Raw genomic sequence first — 23,070 nt, 5'->3', positions numbered from 1 at the left:
GAGCGCAATTGCGCGCGAGCGCGCAGGAAAACATTGGAGCGCAGGGGAAACCTGGCGCTTAAGGGACTTACTCACAGTGTGAGAAAGCCCCTTTTGCCCCGAAGGGACCGGTGCCCGTTGGATAACGGGGTGCGAGGGCCCCCACAGCGTCAGCAGCCAGGAACGGAGACGGCAGGTCAACAGGTCTAGGAGATGGTGAACTGCGGAGAGGTCCCGAACAGCCAGCTGGTCTAAACAGGAACAATCCTCCGAAGAGGAGTCTCTATGAGTGGCCTCTCTCGCGAACGAGAGAGGAGAACACTTCGTAAAAGAGACTAGAAGACACTGATGATGGCGCCCCTTAGGGCCGTTGGATCAGCAAGCTGACCTATAAGGAGCAATCCTCCGAAGAGGAGTCCTTATGAGTGGCCTCCCTCGCGAACGAGAGAGGTCACAAGATGATCCTGCAGCTGCTCAGCCCCTTGAGCATAGCTGCAGGTACGACTGCACAGCCACAAGAGCATAGTCGCATGAAATTCCATGGTCCGGCCTTGCAACCGCTCAGCCCCTTGAGCATGGTTACAAGAGCGGTCGCTCAGCACCAAGAGCATAACCGCCCGAGGACCAGGAAAACCCATCCATGAATTATTAAGGTATGAGAAGTTCCCCCTCTGCAGGGGAAAAACTCAAACCTGGGAAGGGAACCTCCCTCGGAAGGGAAGTTACCCACCCCTGGAGGCGAACCTCCTTAGTGTTTTAACATGAACTAAAGAGCTGACAGTTGTCACGGGAGAACTTCAAGAGAAGGGAACACGCCCATGACGATATCCTAGAGAGACGGCAGCAACAGCAGACTCCCCAGGCACAAACAGGGCAGCTCTGCTTCGTTGGCACATTTAGGCCAACGAAGAAAAAACTGGATCGTTAACTGGGAAAAATAAATAATTAGTTAACAAAAAATTCCCCCGGAGGAACTCCGAAGAGAAACCCCGAGGGAATAGAAAAAATAAGAATTACAAATTAAGTATGCGCCCTCCTCCCCCACTGACATCACGGGAGAAGGGGGAGGGCACAGAACTGTAACAAAAACAGAATTATAACAGAATTATAATTATGTAATCCATCTAAGACTGTTCACAAATACAGTAGTAAGAACCACTGAACCCCAAAAGGGAAGTGTTCTCCACAGAAAGCTGAAAAGTTAACAAATACAATAAGATTTCATTAAAAATAATTGAGACAAATAAACGGAATAGCAACTCAACCCGCACGGGAAAGAAACTTCCGTAATAGTATGTAATAGTAGTAAAAGGGTGAAAAACCTCGAGTAGAGAGAGAGACCATAGTCAATCTAAACTCCCACGTTCCCTTCGCTGAGAGTCCAAGTTCCCCGTAGGGAAAGAGGAACAGCGGAGAAAACAGATGAAAGAAGAAAGGCCAGCGATGACGATTCTCCACGGCCTCCGAATTATCGGAAGCCGAAGGAACGACCAAAGGACCAAGGGAGAGGCCGCGCCCCATTACGTGAAACCGCGGTGGCCTGGAACTACGCGGTGACGTTGTCGTACACTACACACACACAGCACAAGCCTGAAAAGGAAACTTACCATATTTCTATACCCAAATATATACATAAACATAAAGAATGTTTATATATATATTGAGTATAAGAAAAAGTAAGTAATTAAGTAAAGACAAAACATTAATGGCTGCCAAGCGAGGGTGAGAGCAGACAAGTCTGCCCATCACCCGAGCCAAAAGTGAAGTGAATCATTTCACCGGTGTGTGAGGGGGGAGGGGTAGCTAGCTACCCCTCCCCTACCCCCTCGCTAACTAGCGAGGGGGTAGTTAACCCTCGTTAAAAATCTAATGGCTCGCCATTTCAGCTACGACGAAAGTAATACCCCATGTAAATAGCGTGGTTTGTATTTCGGTTACGGAACAAACCCATAGCTTCCTCTATCACTACTCAAGGGTATCAATTAAACTTGACACTATAGGACATGGAAAGTGAAACCAATAATACTGCCAAAATTCAAATAAAGGTAATAACTAGGCAGAAAACAACAGTACATGGATGGCAATAATGAATTGTATGCTCATCATGCGTACCTACTCTTCTATAGGGCAAACCTCATGATTTGACTACCAATCCTATACACCTGTATGTCCTCAAAGAACAAGCAGAATTAAAAACAATTCCACATAATTATCAGATTAAGAAGCAAGCTAATACTTAGGGCAAATAGTCAAGCTGGAAAAAAAATATTCCAAAATACCAGACTTCAACCAAGATCCACAGAAACTAGCACAAAGAAAATTCCATAAAATATACTGTACTTGAGAAGAACCTGCATAATACTAGTAAAGTCATTACACCATAATTGACTGACTAATAACCTAACTAGAACTATTAGCGAGCAGGACTTCAACATGTTATATAAGATCTCAAATGGACTCACTATATTATATCACCTTTCTTAATTCCACTACAGCAATATATTCCAAAAGATACCATTATGCTTACTTGTCAAGAATGTATCATTTTCACTAATCATTAAGTTATTCTCAAATTTTTACAAAACCATATTTTTTAGCCATTTTTCAGACTCAAAACAATAGTGATCAAAGATAATTTAAATCAATCTATGAAGATATAACTGAAAATTATAAAATTTTACTCTGCAAAACTAAAACTCAAATAAATAAATAAACATTTGACTAAAAGAGCAAGATTACACAAGAGGCTCCAAGTCCCAAGTTTACAAAAGAGTGAAATGGCAAACCAAGTTCTTAAAAGAAAAATTAAATGTAACTACCAGTATCTGTGAAATATAAGGGTCTAATTTAATTTAATTTATAGTATAAATTTTTCTTTAAATGTTTTGAAACAGAAATCCAATGGACTTCATTATGAAAGTAACTCGATATTGTCTAAGAAGAAGAAACATCATCAAAACGCTAAGAAAATTTGAATCTATGTTAAACAAATAAACAAAGAACATAACTGAAAGTCTGCCTTGTAGAAATAAATTCACAGATGATTTTACCCGATAATAGTGAATATACTTATGGAGCCTCATTGTGAAATAATTATATACAGCTGTTTTCATAATCAAAGTATCTCTATTAAACTTAAAAGCCTAGAGTGAAAAAATAAGCCTGTTTGTTGAACTCTCCATGTAGAACAGACATTTTTCTTGCATATAATACAGTCCTTTGGGTGCAGCTTCCATCTTAATTGAAGAATTATAAGGATTCCATTCAAACAGCAAACCAACTCTGATCTAAAATTAAATCAACGAGTTACTCTTACAATAATATAGGAATTATATATATATTAATCTATAAGATAATAGCCTAAATACTAAAAAAAAATTCTGAATACTATTTCTAGAAATTAAAGGTGATGTCCAATAGCAAAAAACTACATCTTTCACAATCACTCTGTTTTCTTAAATAAGCCATTTCATGATTTACAATAAGGTTAAAACTTTCCCTTCCTAAGTTATCAAAGCTTTCTTTTTGAAAATGAATTTGCTAAAATAACCAAAACTACCATCAAAGATATCTTCCTGGCTAGAATGCTTCTAGAAATTTTCACAAATAATACAATCAAAATGACAAATTCGTAGATAATTTGTATTTTTCCTAACTATACAAACCTTAGCTATTTACATGGGGTAATTACTTCGGCGTAGCCGAATGACGAGCCATTAAAATTTTAACGAGGGTTTACTACCCCACCGCTAGTTAGCTGGGGGTAGGGAGGGGTAGCTTGCTAACCCCCCCCCCCCCCCCCACCTCACACACACTAGTGAATGCTTCACTTTGCTTAGAGGTAGGACTTATCCCGGGGGACTGGGCTGGCGGGCAAATATGTGTAAATAGCTAAGGTTTGTATAGTTAGGAAAAATACAAATTATCTATGAATTTGTCATTTGTTCCGTAACTGAAATACAAACCACGCTATTTACATGGGGTGACTCAACCCTTAGGAAGGGCGGTAAGTCCCTGCCATACTGGCTTTGGCTTTGCCCGGGGACTCCATATTCGAGTGTGTAAGTACTCAGGAAATAAGGAGTCCCTGCGCCTCGCTAGCATGCTGTGAAACTGCTGCGGCCTACATAAGCTGTGTGCAAAGGCGAAGAAGTGACTCGTCCTAGGAAGTTGACCTGGAGTTCTTCAGACGGAATTCTAGGCTAGGACTCTCTCAGTACCACCTCGTCAGGGTATGGGGACATGACAGTATTACACTTAATACTAGGAACACAAGGAAGCATGGTTTACCTGCAGTGGTTTGAGGTCAGCTGTGCAGAGAACCCAGGATGCTGCTTTCTCCAAGGGAGGAGAGGATGAAGAAAAGAATAAGGGCCGGACAGATCTTTTCATTCACGCAGACTAATACCGGGTAACAATGCCCTCAACCTTCTGCTACTTGTCCATTAAGGAGCCTGAGGTTAGACCAGCTGTTGTGCAGCCACCACAGGGCCGATAGTGAACGTATCGAGCCTCCTGTGTGTCACGTCTTGCAGGTAGTGGGCCGTGAAGGTGGTTTGACGCTTCCACACCCCAGCTTGCAGGACCTGCGTCACTGAATAATTTTTCTTGAAGGCCAGGGACGTAGCTATGCCCCTGACATCATGTGCTCTAGGGCGACGTGACGGAGAAGGGTCAGGATTCAAGGCCAGGTGTATTACCTTGCGAATCCAGGCCGAGATAGTATTCCTGGTGACCCTCCTCTTCGTTTTCCCGGTGCTCACGAACAATGCTTGCACCTGGGGACGAACTACAACTGTTCTTTCAAGATACAACCTCAGACTCCTTACTGGGCACAGTAGGAGATGGTCTGGGTCATCTGTTACAGAACAAAGACTCGAAACCTGGAAAGAGTCGAACCGAGGGTTCGGCACTCCCGGATTCTGAGTCTTCACAACAAACTCAGGGACGAACCTGAACGTTACCTCCCCCCATCCCCTTGAATGGGCGATGTCGTACGAGAGACCATGCAATTCGCTGGCTCGCTTGGCCGAGGCCAACGCTAGCAGGAACACCGTCTTCCAGGTAAGGTGGCGATCTGAAGCCTGGCGTAATGGTTGGTAGGGAGGTCTCTTAAGAGACCTGAGAACTCGAACCACGTTCCATGGAGGAGGTCTCACTTCCGACTGAGGGCAGGTAAGTTCATAACTTCGTATGAGAAGGGAAAGTTCCAGCGAGGAAGAAATGTCCACTCCTTTAAGCCTGAAGGCAAGACTTAAGGCTGAGCGATAGCCTTTCACTGCCGAGACTGAAAGGCGCATTTCCTCCCGCAAATACACAAGGAACTCCGCTATTGCTGGAATAGTGACATCGAGTGGAGAGATACCCCTTCCACGACACCAACCACAGAAGACTCGCCACTTCGCCTGGTAGACCCCTGCGGATGACTTGCGCAGGTGTCCAGACATCCTATTCACTACTTGTTGCGAAAATCCTCTCTCAGTGAGGATATGCTGGATAGTCTCCAGGCGTGAAGTCGAAGCGAAGCTACGGCTTTGTGGAAGATGTTGGCGTGTGCTTGTTTGAGTAGCTCGTGACGTGGAAGGAGTTCTCACGGAATCTCCGTAAGAAGTTGCAGAAGGTCCGGGAACCATTCTGCGTGATGCCATAGCGGAGCTATCAGGGTCATTGATAGATTGACCGATATTCTGGTCTTGTTGAGCACCCTCCTCATCAGACAGAACTGGGGAAAGGCGTACAAATCGATGATGTCCCACCGTTGTTGGAAGGCATCTTGCCAGAGTCTTGGGGTCCGGGACTGGGGAGCAGTACAGCGGGAGCTTGAAGTTCAACTCTGTAGCGAACAGCTCCACAGTCGGGGAACCCCACAAAGTCAGGACTTTGTTGGCTACTTGAGGATCCAAAGACCACTCGGTACTCACTATCTGCGTCGCTCTGCTCAGACTGTCGGCGAGCACATTCCTTCTGCCTGGAATGAAGCGAGCCGCTAGTGTGATCGAGTGGACTTCGGACCATCTCAGAATCTCTACTGCAAGATGGGATAGCTGATCTGAAAAGGTACCTCCCTGCTTGTTGATATAAGCCACCACCGTGGTGTTGTCGCTCATCACCACCACAGAGTGGCCCGCCAGGACTTGGTGGAACTTCTGAAGTGCCAGGAACACGGCCTTCATTTCTAGCAGGTCTATGTGAAGGTATTTTTCTGATTCTGACCACAGGCCTGAGGTACTGGGGTTCAGAACGTGGGCCCCCCACCCTTTCTTTGATGGGTCCAAGAACAACATCAAATCCGGGGGAAGGACGAGAAGATCCACTCCCTTTCGTAGGTTCTCGTCTGCCACCCACCACTGGAGGTCTGTCTATTCCACATAACCCACAGGGATCAAAGTGTCCGGGGAATCGTGTCCTTGATTCCACTGTGACTTGAGTCGCCACCGGAGAGATCTCATTCTGAGGCAACAGTTGGGAACCAGACGGGCCAGGGAGGAGAGGTGGCCGAGGAGACGTAACCACGCTTGGGCTGGAAGTTCTTCTCGATTGAGGAAAGGCCTTGCGACCTTCCTCAGCCTTGCTATCCTGTCGTCTGATGGGAAGGATTTGTGGAGATTGGTGTCTATGACCATGCCTAGGTATACCAGTTTCTGAGAGGGCTGCAGAGAGGACTTCTCGAGATTTACCATGATCCCTAGATCCTGGCAAAGTTCGAGAAGCTTGTCTCGGTGGGGAAGAAGGGTTGCCTCCGAGTCCCCTAGGATCAACCAGTCGTCCAGATAACGAAGGAGACAGATGCCGATCCTGTGAGCCCATGATGATATCAGGGTGAATACTCTGGTGAACACCTGAGGGGCTGTGGAGGAGAGACCGAAGCACAGCACCTTGAACTGGTAGATCTTGTCGTCTAGGCAAAATCTTAAGTACTTCCTTGAAGATGGATGGACTGGGATCTGGAAGTACGCGTCCTTCAGGTCCAGTGTACACATGAAGTCTTGTGGTCTCACTGCAAGTCTGACCGTGTCTGCCGTCCCCACTGAAAGGAGTCTGTTTGACAAACCCGTTCAGGGTTGAGAGGTCCATGATTGGTCTCCAGCCTCCAGACGCCTTCTTTACAAGAAAGAGTCGACTGCAGAAGCCTGGGAACCCGTCCGCTACCTCTTGGAGAGCGTCCTTCTTCAACATTTTCTGGACTTTTGCCCGGAGGGCCTGCCCCCTTACTGATCCCATAGTAAGGGAGCTCAATGACACTGGATTCGCTGTCAGGGGAGGTAGAGATGCTATGAACGGAACGCGATAACCCTGACCGATCACGGAAATCGTCCAGGTATCTGCCCCGAGTTGCTGCCACCTTGTCGTGCAACTTTGTAGGCATCCTTCCACTGGTGAACATGCAGGGGGACTGCCAATCCTAGCGTCTACGGCCTCGGCCGTTTCCTCTAGAATTTTTACCTCCCCTGGAGGACTTTTTGCTCCTTCTGCTCTTGGCAGGAGAGGGCTTAGACACCTTCGGCTTTGCTGCTGTCGTCTTCTTTGTTTCCTTAGCTGGACAGGGCTGTTGGGCTGCTGGAGGTTTGTAGGGCCTCGATGTCGGCCGTATAGATGAGGAAGTCCTGGTTGGACTTCCTCCACCTCTCAGCAGTTAGCTCCACGTCCTTAGGCTCAAACAAACTCTTACCGAGCACGGAAGAATGTCTGAGCCTGCTAACGTCAGAACTGGGGACCTTCTGGTGGAATCTCTCAGCCACTGCGTCCCGTCGTTTGAGAATCGTGTTGGCCCACAAGCTCGAGACTTGGTAGGCCAGAAACTCGATGGTCCGCGTGCCTGAGAGCAAGAATGTCTCCAGTGCCTTCCTGGTGCTTTCTTTGGACAGATCCTCAGACTGCACCAGGATGCCCAGAGACCCCAGCCGGATGTCAAGCCACGAAGTTGCCTGCATGGCACACTTCGCCACCTTCTCCTGGCTTAGGATCTCAGTAGCCGAATAGGACACATGCTGGTTGGAGAGTATCTCTAGAGGGACTCCCCCAGTGAGTTCTTCCACAGAGTGGTGAACTGGACGACCCAAACAAGTCTCCTCTAGGATCTCAAAATACCTCCTCTGATGGACTCGAGGAGGAGGGAGGAGTTTGTTACCGGCGCTGGATCTAATGGAGGAGGCAAGCTCAGAGAGCTGGCCCTCGACCTTGTCTCTGGCACTCTTCATCCCTTGTGACCAGGGCAAAGCTGCACTGGCCCTAGAGGGTTTCTGGGTGCCGTAGACTCGGTCCAAGACCATGTCCTTACCCTCACGAGGAGGAATCTCTGGGTCTGGAATCCCGTTGAGGTTCCTCATGAGGTTCAGAACTTGCCAGAACACATGTTCTGACTCTTGGTGCTCTCCTCCTGAAGGACTGGCAGCAAAGTCTCCTGTCCCCAGTGGCTCTTCCTGGGGGGACTCGTGGACATCCTCCGAAGGTCTAGCTGGCTCCTGTCTGATCCTTACCGAAGACTTAGGAATAGTCTTAGAGTCCTTCGGTTCCCTCCTGGGAAGGATACAGGACTCGAGTAACGATGGATGCAGGCTTTTTTCCACCCCTGTTCGAGAAGACTTCTCAGGAAGAGGCGGAGTTTCCCCCATTGGTGTGATGGGGGAACGGTCCGGCTCGTCCGACTCTCCTGAGGATGGGTAATCCTCATCCGCAGGGGAGGGAGAGAAAGTCTGGGGGGGAGAAGGAGCCTTCGCAAGGATTTGCGAGAAGACAAGATAGCCCTCGGAGATGTCTCCACGGAGGGGACTCCTCTCTTCCTCTTCAGGGGGGAGGAAGCTGCCACTGATTTGTGACCTAAGTCAAAGAGCACAGGCTTCATAGCCTGCATAAGAGCTCTGACCAGGGTCCCGAACCAGGGCTGCTGGCTGACAGTTGCGCTGTCAGACACTCCCTCTGGAGGGAAGGGGAGCGTTCGATCCCTTGGAGGAGTCGACAAACGAGGGTTTGCCTGAAGAGAAGCTGAAATAACAGAGTCCTTAGACCTGTCCGGGAACCGCCCCTCCTCCGGCGAGTGCACTGTTCTGCGCTTGCAGGGAGGGTAACGAAATGATGACCTGTCAGCCTGACGACGATCGCGCTGGAGGTCGAGCGATGAGCCCTGTCCTGGGTCGCGCGCGAAAGGATCGTGCGCAGTAGGGATTTTGCGCTCACGCGCATGGGGGCGGGCGTGCGAAGTAGGTGGCGCGGGCGCGTAGGCGCGGTGGCGTGCAGGAGATGGCGCGGGAGCGTGGGCGCGATGGCGCGCAGGAGATGGCGCGGTGGCGCGTAGGCGCGGTGGCGCGTAGGCGCGGTGGCGCGTAGGCGCGGTGGCGCGTAGGCGCGGTGGCGCGGGCGTGCGTAGGAGATGGCGAGGGCGTATGCCGCGCAGGAGCTAGATCGTGAGGCGGGGTTGAAGGCTGGATGCGAGGGCGCGCAGTAACCTAATGCGGTACTGTCAGGCGCAAGTGAGCAGTAGCGCGTGGGCACATATCTGGAAATACTGGGCGAGGGCGCGATTGCACAGCCTCGAGATAGCGCGAGGGTGGGTCTGCGCTTTGGCGCGCAGGTGAGCGCTGAGCAGTCTGTGCAGGTATGTTAGCCTGAGGAGACCGTGGGTGCGCTGGGCGCGCAGGGGATCGTGGGCGTGCATGGCACGCATCAGGATATGGGCGCGCAAGTGTGTGCTGCTGCGATGGGCGCGTAGGGCGCGCGATCAGATTAGGGCGCACAGGTGTGCGCTGTTGAGTTGCATGGGGCGCCTCGCGCGCAACTGGAACGTGACGCGCAACTGGAACATCGCGCGCAACTGGAGGTGCACGTACAGGATTACGCAGTCTGGATGTTGAGTCCAGGGGTACCTGTGAGTGCCCGTGCACTAACTTAGACACCTCCTGGACTGCGCGCTGAATTGTAGAAGCGCGCTGGCGCGTTGGTGAGCGCGTGTGCGCTGTATCAGGAACTGCGCCCGAAGGGCGTGCCTCGCGCCTAACTCCAGATGGGCGCTGAGAGTCTAGAAGTACCTGTGAGCGGCTGTGCGCTAGCCTAGGTGCCTCTTGGACTGCACGCGATGTGAAAGAAACAGGTGGGCGCTGGAGTGCAGGTGAGTGCGTGTGCGCAGGTGAGCGCTGGCGCGCTAGATCAGGAACTGCTGGTGGGCGCCAATGCGCAGTAGGTTGTGGGCGCGCAGGGGAATCCTGACGTGTAACAGGAACACGTGCGCGCACGCGCGCAGGTGAGCGCTGTAGCGCTAAGTCTGGAACAGCAGCAGCAGCATGAAGGCGCGCAGGTTTAACCTGGCGCTTAAGGGTTTGAGGCGCAGATTTGCGCTCAAGTCCCTTATGCCCCGAAGGGACCGGTGCCTGCGCAATGACAGGTTTAGACGGCGCGTACTGCATATCAGCATCTTCAAAGGGATCAGTGTTGACCGCCGACATAAAAGTCCCACAAGGGCGGCCAGGTAGTCCAGGACACGTACTCATATTCAATAACAGAGGCCAACTTCAAACACACACTGTAGGAAAAGAGAAAGCAAAACAGATTAATGGCAGTCAAGAGAGGGTGAGCGCAGACAGGTCTGATCGCCACCCGAGCCAAAAGCAAAGAGAAGCATTCACTAGTGAGTGTGAGGGGGGGGGGGGTAGCAAGCTACCCCTCTCTAACCCCCGCTAACTAGCGGTGGGGTAGTAAACCCACGTTAAAATTCTAATGGCTCGTCATTCAGCTACGCCGAAGTAATTACCGCATGTAAATAGCGTGGTTTGTATTTCAGTTACAGAACAAAGATCAAATAGATACCCTAGTTGGTTTGAATAGAAGTAAACTGATTGCTGATCATCAAGTTTGTCCCACAAACTGGCGAGTAGATGAGGAAAACAATACATCATTAGAAGAAATGGACCAGAAGCCTTAACAGTAAAATATTTGATAAGCATAAATTGCTTTTGTGCTAACTTTAGGCAACACGTTTCAGGAAAGGGTTGGCCAACCTGAAAGAGATTAATAACAGTAAAGTTCTGCACTACATAGAAAGATATGCATGAAACAGATTTTTCATAATTCTGAACATCCTTTGCATTCAGATCTTCCTGGACAGTATAATCCTGTTCGTAATACTAGGTATGCAGTTAATTCTAATAGTAATGGCTTCTCCAGCATAAGGCTCAATACTACACAGTATTCTAGATGTTTTATTCCAGCTGTGACCAAGTTGAGAAATGATCTTTCTAACCAGGTAGTTGAATCAGTGGAACTTCAAAAGTTCAAACTAGCAGCAAATGCTTTTATGTTAAACAGGATGACAAGTCTCTTTTTATAGTTTATATATGAAAGATTTATTTTAATATTGTTACTCTTCTTAAATTTTTCATATTTTAATTGTTCATTACTTCTCTTGTAGTTTATCTATTTCTTTATTTCCTTTTCTCACTGGGCTATTTCTACCTGTTGAAGCCCTTGGGCTTATTGCATCCTACTTCCAATTAAGGTTGTAGCTTAGCTAATATCTACAGAAGTAAGAATGTGAGGGCACTGTCAGAGATGGATACTGAGGTGGATGGACAACAGCTGACTGATTATGATTAAGTAATTTTATCTTGAGTAAATCAACTGGAAGGAAACCTCCAATATGGCAACATGTTGGTGGAAGGAAGTGGTGCAAGAGATGGTAAGGGAAAATCAAAAACGGATTTTGAGCAAAGCAAAAAATCTATTTTTGGGTGATATGGCCATGACGTCCTGATGGAAGGTTCCTTTAGGTAGCTTTCTATCGGATATTTGGCTACAGTTATCAAGAAGGGTTGAGAATGAAGAAGTTAGGTAACATGCAAAGACAACAATGACTAAACTAGGGGGCAGAAACATATCTCAGGACAGGTTGGGGATGACTAGTATATAGACAAAGTAAAGCACAACTAAATATATAAATAAATAATTGACAAAAATGGCAACAGCAGAGACCCTCATTTTTTAAAAAGAAACATCAGAAGCAAAATCAATAACAAGGAAGGATTGAAACAAATCAACTAAAGACAAAAAATGAGCAGAGAGTACTGTAGTTTCAACTTATTCAAGAGGTACTGTTAAAGGCTATACTATATAGAAAGAGAAAACACTGGATGGGCACTCAGTAGAGCGCAGGCCTCTGCTGTGGCAGCTTATTTCATGACATTTTGCTGGACCTTGACCCTTGACCTTAACATTTATTAATTTGTATGGATTTTCATACACTCAAATATGAACCAAGTTTGAAGTCTCTGTGACAAGGGTGCCCAAACTTATGGCTGATTACATGATATGGACGTTTTGCTCGACCGTGCCCTTGACCTTTAACCTTCCAAAATTATCTAAGTGTAGGCAATGGTCAGTGAGTTGTTAGGTTAGGAGTTATCCCACCCTAGGGCACTAAAGATATGCGAATTCGTGCCTGTTTCTGTTACCTAACCCTCATGAATAGTAGAAGCCGACTGTATAATAATAGAGCAGTTGTGTCTTTTTATCAGATGAAGTAGCTGCTCTAGCAATATACTGTACATCAATGATTTCTAGAATCAAGACTGAAATAAAAAAATTCTGAGTGAGGAAAGAAAATAAGGAAACAGATAAAACACTGTACCTCAAGCAAGAGAACTCTAACCCAAGACAGTGGAACACCATGGTACAGAAGCTATGGCAGGGAAGGAACAGGGGACATGTGTACCAGTTCCACCAACAGTAACAATCACAAGGAGTGAAATTTCCCAGGAAGACAAAACACGAAGAGAAAATGAATGGGGGAAGAACTCAGCACTTGTGAAGGGAAGACCTTGTGGTCCGTACAGGTGATGAGAATGATCATTGGCCCCTATTCCACCAGTATTGTGTACTGGAAAAGCTGGAACAAAGCAGATGACAGAAATTTTGTGACCAGAAAATCACTGAAGAACACACACATTGTATCTGATTTGCAGTGTCCAACAAGCAATGTGAATACCCAAATTGCTTACCAAAATGTACTCTCGTACTCTCAAGGAAAGAAACGTTACTGATCTGTGACCTCTCGAGAACATACCAGGATCGTACCCTGAGTAGATACGTTCCAGATGCCTGCCATCCCTCCATACAAATGTGGGGAGAGATCAGTCAGGGGAGTCCACGTCACTCAACTAAGTGAAAAGAAAAGGCCGATCAAATGGCGACTAGTCATACCGAGGCAGCGGAAGCATTTGCATACTGAAGGTAATCTCGAATGTAAAGTGTGAACCTTTTCCCTTTAGTAGTGATTGTGTTTGTAAAGCTTGGACAAGTGAACAATGGTCTGGGTAAACTTGTGTTTGTGAAGCTCACTGGCATGGAAGATCGTATTTGTGAACGATTGTGGACATAGACAATCGTCATATTTATGAAGCTAGTGCTCATGGATGACAGGCTCATAAACAAATTATCTATATGGAAGATTTTGTTCGCGAAATTGTCATGTAGCACATATGTGTGGACTCCTAGCAAGTGGAGTACATAAAGTACTTATGGAACGCTTGCTCATGAAGAAATCTCGTTGCTCAGGAACAATCTGAAGACTCACCTTCACATTTGACAGATATCTCCGATTCAGTCGTCATCTTCTGGAGGCAGATGATACAGGTGCTTGGGAAGCAAGAGCCGTGCATTCCTCGCTACTCTCTTCCCAAAGAAGATTCTCCAGGAAGGGAGAAAAGAAGGCAGCACCCTTCATCCTGACAGGCAGTGCACAAGTTCAATTTTGTTCAAGAGATGAGTGCACAGTCTCTCTTACAGGGAGGGAAACAGTAGAAATCACAATATCTTCATATCCTTCTCCTAGAAGTTGCAGCGAAGACACCAATGGGGATGAGGCTGGGGAGAAGGAAAACCTTGAAGTTTGTCTCCTAAGGTAGTTGTGCAGGCCAATAATGACTATCTGGCAGGGAAAGTTATATCAGCACAACCAGGAGATGCATCCTCAGTGCCTTTCTGGGGTCAGGAAGACAATGAAGTATAGAAGAAGGGCAACACCATTCCCTTCATACTTGGTCGGCAGCTGACTGTTTCCCTGATGGAGCATTAAGAAAGTCTATGGAAAACCAATGCCTTAGTTCATGTTGCCATCGGCATTGTAAGGCCACACACACAATGTGTAGAACAACAAAAAATATGCTGCCAGACAGGAAAAAAGTATATTGGATACTAACAAGTAGCACAGAATACTGTGTCATGATTATAGTTATCTACCTGTACTTCCATTCGTATCCCTCAAATGCGACTGTCTGCCAGAGCACTTATTCAATGTGAAAGAAAAGCAAAAGATTAAAATAGCCAGAAGAGGACACTGCGAAGTACTATGTCAGTACTGTCTGGCAGCCGAAGTCAAAGTAAGTGTTTCTCCACCTGTGGGATGAACACCCGACATGCAATTATATTTAACTACTGTACTCAAAAGTTTAAAAGTTCTTCCAAGCTTCACTAAGATTATACTCCTATTAAAGGACAGTAGTTTGTATTCATGGAGGAACAAATAATTGTTCGCATTTCTATCATACTGAAATAGCAAAATTCTTGGAATCATAAAGCTCTAAGTAAATTGAAGATCTGATTTTCCTTTTTAAAAAATTCATGAAAAACTGAAACTTTTATGAAGGTAAGGAGTAATTTAAAAAGCAAAATATGACAAATTCGTAGATAATTTGTATTTTTCCTAACTATACAAACCTTAGCTATTTAATAGGGGTATTACTTTAGGCGTAGCTGAAATGACGAGCCATTAAAATTCAACGAGGGTTTACTACACCCTTCGCTAGTTAGCAGGGGTAGGGGAGGGTAGCTTGCTACCCTCCCCCCCTCACACACACCTGTGCTTGAGCTCACTTTGCTTGGAGGAAGGACTTCAAGGGGGATAGGGCTGGCGGGCAAGTTTGATTAAATAACTAAGGTTTGTATAGTTAGGAAAAATGCAAATTATCTACGAATTTGTCATTTGTTCCGTAACTGGAATACAAACCACGCTATTTAATAGGGGTGACTCACCCATTAGGAAGGGTGGACGTCCCTGCCAGTCTGGCTTTTTGGCTTTGCCCGGGGGCTCGTTATTTGAGTGTGTAAGTACCCAAGAAATAAGGAGTTCCTGCACCTCACTAGAACCTTGCTATGCAAGGACTGCGGCCTACGCAAGCTGTGTGTGAAGGTATGAAGTGTGACTCGTCCTAAGAAGTTGTCCTGAAGTTCTTTAGATGGGAACTTGTAGCCTAGGACTTTCCCAAAACCACCTCGTCAGGGTATGGGGGCGTAACAGTATTAGTCTTAATACTAGGAACACATGGAAGCATGGTTTACCTGCAGGGGTTTGAGGTCAGCTATGCAGAGAACCCATGATGCTGCTTTCCCCACGAGAGGGTAGGATGAAGAAAAGAATAAGAGCCAGACAAATCTTTTCATTCACGCAGACTAAAACCGGGTAACAGTACCCTCAACCTTCTGCTACTTGTCCAATAAGGAGCTTGAGGTATATAACCAGCTGTTGTGCAGCCACCACTGGACCGATAGAGATCGTATCGAGCTCCTGTGGGTTACGTCTTGCAGGAGAAAGGTTGTGAAAGTCACCTGGAGCAATCACATCCTTTCTTGTAAAACCTGCGTCACAGAGTAGCCTGCTAAGAAAGACCAGGGGCATAGTTATGCCCCTGACACTGTGAGTCGTCATATCAAGAGGATGTTTCGGCGATCCTCCTCTAGTCTCTCTCGGAGTTGACAAGAGCAGGGACCCGGGTAGGCTGTTGCCGTTTTCTTTAGGTAAGGTCTCATACCTCACCCTGAGATACAGTAACGGATGATCTGGATCGACTGTTACCTAGTTGAGACTTGTGTAGGATCCGTCACCTCTGGGCGATGACGAAAGAGAGACCATGAAGTTCCTTAACTCGTATGGTTGCTGTCCGAGTGTGTAGGAACATTGTGTTCTTAAATCAGGAGGAAATTTGTTGCCTGGTGAAGTGGAACACAAGGAGGTCCCTTTAGGGATTGGAGATGGAACCATGTTCTGAGAGGAAGGTCTCAATTCCAACTGGGGACAGGCAAGTAGTAAGTCCGTATGAGTTAGGAAAAGTCTATCGTTGAAAGGGTGTCCCTTTCTTTCAGTAAGAAGGTGAAGGATCAAGGATGAGTGATCATCTTTACCTATCAAAACTGAATAGGGGATCTTTTCCTCTTGCATATACCTGAGGATTCCGCTATTGCTGGAATCGAGGTATCGAGAGAAGAGACAGTTTCCCATGACGCCCACCCCACAAGACGTGATACTGCCTGGTAGACTGATGCTGAGAAACTCCTCAGGTATCTAGACAACCTCTTTGCCAAGAGGTATTGGGTAGTCTTCAGGCATACACTCATAGCAAAGCTAGTTTGTGGTAGTGTCAAAGTGGGTTGTCTGATATGCGGAGAGGGTTCTCTTGGAGACTCTATCAGGAGCTGCAAAAGGTTTGGAGACCTTTCTGCATAATGCCATAGCGGAGCTAGGAGCGTCCTTGATAGGTTGACCAATGTTCTAGCCTTGTTGAGTGCCCTTCTCCAGATAAAACAGGGACGAGACGTAAACGTCATTGTTGTACCCACCATTGTTGCCAGAGAGCCTTGGTGTCTAGGGCTTGTGAGCAGCGGTAACCTGAGGTTCAGGGGCATTATGAACAGACCCCCTAATTGGAGGACCTCATAAAGTCGATCCAAAGTCTATTCGGTATACCTATCTGAGATGCTGTGCACAGATTGTCGGCGAGCCTATTCTTCCAGTCTGGAATGAAGCGGGCTGAAAGTGGTACCGAATGGGCTTTGGCCCATCTTAGTGTTTATACTATTGGATGGGACGATTCTACAAGCCAGATCCTATTCGCTTGTCAATGTGAGTCTCTATGTGGTGTGCGGTGTGTCGTCCATCACATCACTGAGTGGTCTGTTAGGAACCGATGAGGCTGTTGAAGGACCGGAAAGTTGACCTTCATCTCTTAAGAGATCTAAGTGAAGGTACCTTCGGGCTCTGTCCAGAGGGCTGAGGTCGTGTGGTGCAGCACTATGGTCCCTCCTTTCTTCCTTTTCTGATTGCAGTCTCCTGGAATGGAAGTCGTTTTTGTTCCGAGAAGGTTTTGGTGGAGATTGGTGTTTAGAATCATTCACAGATACACCAGTCTCCTGGGAGGGAAGTAGGGAAGACTTCCGTAGGTTTACCCTGATCACTGGATCTTGGTAAAAAGACTTCAGAAATTCTAGTGTTAATGCAAGGTTGCCACTGAGTCTGCTAAGGTCAGTCAATCGTCACGAGAGAGCGGAGACGGAAGCCGATCCTGTGAGACCAGGATGGGTGTAATGGAAAGACCGAAGCACAATGCCTTGAACTGGTGTTTCTTGTTTGTCTAGACTGAATTTCCCAACCTTCCTAGATGGATGGTTTGGACCTGGGAGTAAGTGTCCTTAAAGTCCAGTGTGCAAAAGAAGACCTGAGGTCTTAACCCTCGATCGAACTCCAACATGGAGTGGGCATCGACTCAAAGGGACAGCTCCTCGGTGATCCTTTTGTATGGAAGATTGTCGACGCTGGAGTCTTGACTCGTGTCGTAAAGAAACAGGAGCGATATCCAGTGTAAGGATTCTTCTCTGAGAGAGAATTTCTTAGAAGGAAGGCCACGCTTAGCCTTACCACGCGCCCTGATGGGATTGATGCTATTCCTTAGAATAGAATTAACCTGGCAAATGTTAACCACTGATTAACCTTTGGACTGTGCAGTTGGAGAGTGCTCGTAAGTAGTTCCCTGTTGGCAAGCCGTTGATAAGGGTTGTCGAACGTTTACCGATCACTTTAGCGTGATGGCAAACGGCCAGTAGCGAGAAGTATGTTGTATAACTTCTGATCTAGGAACTACAGGAAGTGGTTGACTAGTAAGTTCGAGTCACGAACTGTTGGCAAATAACAGATGACCATGAATCGGTGGTGGTCTGTGCACCGATGGTGAATTCAAGAACAGCCAGCTGATTATGATCCCCCTGTTTGGTCAGAGATGAGCAAGCTGTAGATGGGCTGGTCAGATATCAGCGAGCTGAGTTCAATAATCGAAGAAGGATGAGCTGCCCATCGGTGATCTAGTGATTGGCGACCTAGCGATCAGTAAACTGTGAAGTAGCCATCAGTAAACAGTGATCTAGAGATCAGTCTGTTGATACTTTCCTGTTTGCTGCCGCTGGTCTGTCACGAAAAAAAAAAACTTTAGAAGAGACAGGGACCAAGGATTCCCCGATTCGATTCCCTTGTAGGATGGAATCTTCGGGATCCTGAATCCTCTGCGGAGCCTTATTCCTCTTTTCCAGGTGGTAATGTTTATGTGCTTGCGGGGAGGGATGGAGCAATGGTGACCTGTCCATAAAGTTTCACTCCTTTTTACTGACAATTGCGTGAGTGTAGGTGAGTCTGGAGCGATGGCACACAGGATGGTGCTGGTGCTTAATACTTGCCTGGAGAGCAGGCAAGCGCTGCTTCTTTGACAAGAGCTGGTGCATTGGATCTGCGAGCCTTGATTCTTTGGCAAGAGCTGGCGTATGAATCCGGGGACCGTAACTGCGCAGGAGGCGCAGGAAAGAGAGGAAGATTGCTGGCACGCCGTAAGGCACTGTGTAGTTTGTGCATTCTCCCTAGAATGCACCGAAGCGTGTGATTGGTTGCGCAAGAGTGGGAGCATTGGAGCGTGCGTGAGAGTACTATGAGGAGATTGTTGGCGCGTGCGTGCGGAAGACCATCGACACCCGCACGTTGAAGACCGTCGGAGCGCACGGAAGGCTGAGTGCTTGCACTCAAGATTATTGGAGCAAGCACACGCGAAGGCCGTCGGAGCGCGCCCGCGCGTAAGGCCGTCAGTGCGCTTGCACGGTAGACTATTGGCGCACGTGCAGGATACCATCCGCGCCCGCACGCAGAAGAAAGTCGGCACGCACACGCGCAGTACTGTTGGTGTGCGTGCGGGAGACCCAAGGTGCTCGCGCGAGGAAGAAAGTCGGTCGTGCGCGCGGAATTGTTGCCGCGCGCAGGAGCATTGGCGCTTGCGTGCTTGTTGGCACAAGCACGCGTGGAAATTCATCGACACGTGCGCGGGAGCCCATCGGCACCCGAGCGCGGAAGACTGTCGGCGCGTACTCGCGTATCAGAACGTCGGCACATGCACGCGACTATCGGCGAGCGCGCATATGAGATTGTTGGGGTGCGTGCGCGCGCAAGACTATTGGCGCGCGCGGGAAAGATCGTTGGCGCTTGCGCGTGTAATTAGATCGTCGGCGCTTGCACGTCGGCGAGCGTAAAGCGCACGCGCGTGGAAGAAGATTGTCGGCGCTTGCACACGTAAATAGATCGTCGGCGCTTGCACGCGTAAGAAGATCGGCGCGCCGCGGGAAACCATCGGTACCCGCGCGCGAAAGATCGTCGGCGCTTGCGCGCGGAAGATCGTCGGCGCTTGTGCACGGAAGATCGTCGGCGCTTGTGCGCAGAAGATCGTCGGCGCTTGCACGCGTAGGAAGATTGTCAGCGCTTGCGCACATAAGAAGATCGTCGGCGCTTGCGTGCGTAAGAAGATCGCCGGCGCCTGCACGCGGAAGATGATTGGCGAGTGCGCACGCTAGTAGGTTGAAGGGTCAGATGGCGGGACGATCAGGAACTGGGATGTGCCCTTTAAAAAAAGGGCGGGTACCCCCCGATGAGGACCATAAGCAGGTCTGCTTTAGAGTCCAGGACCGAAGTCCTTCGTTGCAGCGCAAGGTTGCGCTGGTAGATCGGTAGGTCAGCTGGCAGGACGATCAGGAACTGGGGTGTGCCCTTTAGAAGGGCCAGCATCCTCTGATGGGACCATAAAAGGTCCGTGTTAGAGTCCAGGACCGAAGTCCAAAGGACAACATTGCAACACAAGGTTGAGGTCACTGGAAGGTCTGCTTGATCCTCCGAGGAGGAGTCTCTAAGAGAGGCCTCTCCCGCGAACGAGAGAGGAGACTACTTTGTAGAAGAAACTTGAAGACACTCATGATGACGCCCCTTAGGGCCGTTGGATCAGCAAGCTGACCCTATCAGTAGCGATCCTTCGAAGAGGAGTCTCTATGAGTGGCCTCTCTCGCGAACGAGAAAGGTAACACTTTGTAGAAGAGACCTGAAGACACTCATGGTGATGCCCCTTAGGACCGGTGGATCAGCAAGCTGACCTAGCAGTAGCGATCCTCCGAAGAGAAGTCTCTATGAGTGGCCTCTCTTGCGAACGAGAGAGGTGAACACTTTGTAGAAGAGACTTTGCAAGACTGTGCTCCACCCCTGAAGGAAGAGAAACTCAGCAAGGGGGGAGAAAAGTCTGGCCGAAGGGCAGCAACAGTAGTCAAAGGCGATGAATTTATTAAGGTATGGGAAGTTCTCCATCTGAAGGGAGAAAACGTCACACCTGGGGAGGAAACCTCCCTCGGAAGGGAAGTTGTCCAACCCCTGGAGGCGAACCTCCTTAGCATTCTAAGATGATCTGAAGTGCTGGCATGTTGTCACAGGAGTACTTCTAAGAGAAGGGATAACGCCCAAGACGACATCCTCTGAGGGACGGCAGCGACAGCAGATTCCCCAGGCATGAACAGGACAGCTCGGCTTCGTTGGCACTCTTTAGTCGAACGAAGAAAAACTGCATAGTTAACTGGGAAAATAAAATTAAATAATTATTTTAACAGAAATTCCCTAGGGAGGAACTCCGAAGAGGAACCTCGAGGGAATAACATAAAATAAGAATTAAGTATGCGCCCTCCTTCCCCAGATGACATCCACGGGAGAAGGGGGGAGCGGAGTAACTGTAATAAAAACAGAATTATAATTACTGTATCTAAATCATCTAAGAATATTCACTAATAGTAAGAACCACTGACCCCCCGAAGGGAAGTGTACCCCACAAAGAAAGCTGAAAAGTTGAAATACAATTAGATTTTACTAAAAATAATTGAGACAAACAAACGGAATAGCAACCTAACCCGCAACGGGAAAGGAGGTTCTGTAATAGTACGTAGTTGTAGTAAAGGTGAACGACCTCGAGTAGAGAGAGACCGTAGTCAATCTAAAAAAAGGCTACATTCCCTTCGCTGAGAATCCAAGTTTCCCATAGGAAAAGAGGAAAAGCAAAGATAATAGATGAATAAAGAGGGTCCAGGCGATGACGGTTCCCCTGCCGACGGGAAGACCGATGGACCAGAGAGGGAGAGGTCATTCCCCACGAAGTGGAACTGTGGTGGCCTTGCTACTACGCAAGTGTCGTTGTCGTAAATCACATACACAGCACAAATACTGAAAAGAAAACTTACTACATTTCTATACACAAATATATACATAAACATTAAGAATGTTTATATACATATTACAAGTACTGTACTGTATAAGAAAAAGTAAGTAAAACGACAAAAATTAATGGCAGTCCAAAATAAGCGAGGAGAGAGAGAGGAAACAACCGTTCTCGCTCCGAGCCAAAAGTAAAGTGAGCTCAAGCACAGGTGTGTGAGGGGGGGGGAGCAAGCTACCCTCCCCTACACCGGCTAACTGCGGTGGAGGTAGTAAACCCTAGTTAAATTTTAATGGCTCGTCATTTCAGCTACGCCGAAAGTAATACCCCTATTAAATAGCGTGGTTTGTATTCCAGTTACGGAAAAACTATACAGCATGAAAACAATATGAACTACTGTATCAAAATCTATATAAAATCAGTAACACTGCAACAAATCTGTTCCATTACCTTTTTCTGAACTATCTGCATTGATTAATTAAAGAACAAACATATACTTACAGCCTCACATTGAAAAAACTACACACCAATTTCCCTTATCAGGAATTATTCCTACACTCAAAATTCTGTACCATAAAATTCCTCTCCTTTGCACCTCAGATCACACAGTCAACTCTTCATGTAAAATCAAATTTTTTTTTTGGCAGATAATAGTCACATTATAGTGCATCTTCTTCCAAGTCTTGGTTATAACATTTGAAAATCCAAGCAGGCAACACTTTAATCTGAAATTATATCAAATCATTAGTCTTATAATCATATATAAGATATTGGAAATACAGTATACACACATCAAAATACTATCTAAAATATGCATGTTGTGCCAATCCTTAATACTGCACAGTACTGTATATGGAAATGTTAGTCTTCCGTTCCATTTCTTATTTATGTGGTCTTCATTTATCATTGTTAATACTCTATATAACCATGAAAAGGATACTTCCAAAATCCTTCCATGCTAAAAGTACAGATTCTTCCCTTACACATGTGCTCTACTTTGAATGATGTATGAATAATATCGAAAGATTATTTAGGGTCAACAGAAGTACAGTAGCACCTTTAAGCATCATGTTAGGATTAAGCAATGCTAGTGAATGTTGTAAGTGCTTATGCTCAACTGGGTGGCTGCACAGATAAAGAGAAAAGTCCCTTTTGGGGAGAAATGTACGCTAACCAAAACAGTCACTTGGTAAGTGCAAGAAAAGGCAAACTACACTACAGTAGTTGGTAACATTCAGGAGTGGGTATATTTTGAAATATGCATGAGAGTTCTTCATAACTATTTTCATTATGGTAAATTTATGAACAGGGAAATTGAGACACTACCTCATATACTGGTAGTTATAGACTGCAGAGTTAAAGAACAACCAAAGTCAAATTGTAACTGCAAATCCAAAAATTATGTACAGTAGTGAAGATTGAACATCCCACAGTTAAAAATCACAAATTTTAAGTAATTTGTATTTTTCCTAACAGTACTTACCTCGAACTACTTTCATAGGTGAGTCTTGGGATCTCTCAATCACGGACCAAGAATTTTGCGTAGTTGCCCCCCTCTCCGCTGCCTCTCAAGGCCGTTCCAGGGCGTAGGGATACACGCCCAGGAGCGACCATCTTGATACTCAGTAAGCTCATGTTCTAAGTCCTCCTCGAACTCCAGAAGATACTCGGGGCAGGATGGGAGGGCCATTACCCGAAAGTAGTTCGAGGTAAGTACTGTTAGGAAAAATACAAATTACTTAAAATTTGGGATTTGTTCCAACACTGAGTACTTACCTCGAACTAC

The 23,070-nt window shown here is 47.0% G+C and overlaps 1 long non-coding RNA gene across 1 annotated transcript; it reads right to left on the bottom strand.

The window, feature by feature from the left end:
- Positions 1-1,913: 1,913 nt before the first annotated feature.
- Positions 1,914-22,005, bottom strand: LOC137629149 (uncharacterized). Its single transcript, XR_011041457.1, has 2 exons — positions 21,786-22,005; positions 1,914-3,266 (listed from the first exon to the last, which is right to left on the bottom strand). It is a non-coding gene; the product is annotated as an uncharacterized lncRNA (long non-coding RNA).
- Positions 22,006-23,070: the final 1,065 nt, after the last annotated feature.

Source organism: Palaemon carinicauda, chromosome 37 (genome assembly GCF_036898095.1).
Source record: "Palaemon carinicauda isolate YSFRI2023 chromosome 37, ASM3689809v2, whole genome shotgun sequence".
Classification (NCBI taxonomy): Eukaryota; Metazoa; Arthropoda; class Malacostraca; order Decapoda; family Palaemonidae; genus Palaemon; species Palaemon carinicauda.
The sequence above is the reverse complement of the archived record's forward strand: the minus strand, read 5'-3'. Positions and strand labels throughout refer to the sequence as shown.